Source organism: Phalaenopsis equestris, unplaced genomic scaffold (assembly GCF_001263595.1).
Source record: "Phalaenopsis equestris unplaced genomic scaffold, ASM126359v1 Scaffold000002, whole genome shotgun sequence".
Lineage (NCBI taxonomy): Eukaryota > Viridiplantae > Streptophyta > Magnoliopsida > Asparagales > Orchidaceae > Phalaenopsis > Phalaenopsis equestris.
In genome coordinates, this window is record NW_018164444.1 from 38,297,455 (window position 1) to 38,299,182 (window position 1,728).

Consider the following 1,728-nt stretch of genomic DNA (forward strand, 5'->3'; position numbering starts at 1 on the left):
CTTCCGATCCCAATGCCTCGATGGCCCGACTAATTGCCCTGGATAATTGTCCGTCAGAAACTCGAAAAATTAGCACTCCCCGGCATCCAATCTCGCGCTGCACTCCCTCCTTCCAATCTCGGCCAGTCTATCTATATATAAAAAATAAAAAAAATAAAAAAAACCGACCCAATTGATGCATCATAGAAATATTTCATCATGTAAAAATATTCACCGCATTATTTTAAATATTTTTCGTGTTATTTATGTATTATTGATGTGTTATTGAAGATATATGAATATTCCCTCGCTCAATAACACATAATAATACATAATAACACAATAATAACACATAATAACACAATTATATACTCTCTAATTTTTGGTATAACACGTGATGAATATTTCATGTGTTATACCGCAGGCTAGGGGAGTGTTATAGGGCAGCTGTATAACACGTGGGGCAGTGTTATAACTCATGGTATAACACACATGAAATATTTCTCACGTGTTATACCACAAGCTAGGGAGTGTATAATTGTGTTATTACGTTTTGTTATTATGTGTCATTAGTTTGTTATTAGTTTGTTATTAGTGTGTTATAGAACAAAAATAATTCATTTAGATGTCATAATTTATATTTATTAATAACTTATAGTTATTTAATGTGTTATTGAGAGCTTATGAATATTTCATGTTATAGGAATATTCTCTCGCGTTATTCTGAATATTTTCAGCGTTATTCATGTGTTATTTAATGTGTTATTGATGTGTTATTCATGTGTAATTAATGTGTTATTCAGAATAACACGAAGGAATATTTCTATAACACTGCGACAATGACATTTTAATAACAAATATATCACAGTTAATAAGAGCATTTACAAACATACCATCTACAAGCATACCATTTGAAGCTTTTAACATATTTTGGGTGTCAGATATGTGTAAACATTAAAATTGTGTGTTATGTATGTAAATTCTCTATAAATTAAATTAATTGGTACTCTTAATAGCGTCATATACAATTTTTTTTTAAGATAGTCAGCATGGAAACATAATCACCAACATAAATATTCTTTCTCAAAATAGTGATATCTAATTATCTGTGAAAAAAAAATTATCATGACCCGGTCTGTTGTTTAGAATTAATTAAGATGAAACCCCGTGTTTTCGTTTATTTTTTCTCTTTTTTTATTTTAAAAGGAGTCGCCAGCTTGTCAATCGTCGTATACTTCCCCCATTCGAATAAATCTCCCTCCCGAACCATATGAATGATTTGAAAAGGAGAGGAATCGAATAAAAAGGGACATACGACAAAGTGACAAACAAGAGAAAAAGTAAAACGCGGAAAGTCTATGTGCGATAAACCTCGCAAGGATATATTAAGAATGTCCGCCCAAACAAGATCGGGTAGAGGCACCTTAAACCAATATCCGCGAAAGAAGTATCTATATAGACTACCCATAACCAGAGAGTCAGGTGTATGTACCTGGTTTCGGGTCAAGAGCACTCCCAGAGGAACGTGTTCCTACTGGTTAATTACATCTTGGGGGATACCCAAGAATACTCTCGATAAAAGGAGTTTCGCTTCATATTATCATAGATCTGGGGTATAAGAAATCAAATGAAGGTTATTCCGTGTGGGAACAGTCCCAATGCTTTAAAGCTCGCGCTAAGCAATCGAGCAGAGAGTGAGTCTCTCACATCCCGAAATAGGTAGCGGCTCATCGGCACATGGGGCCCACG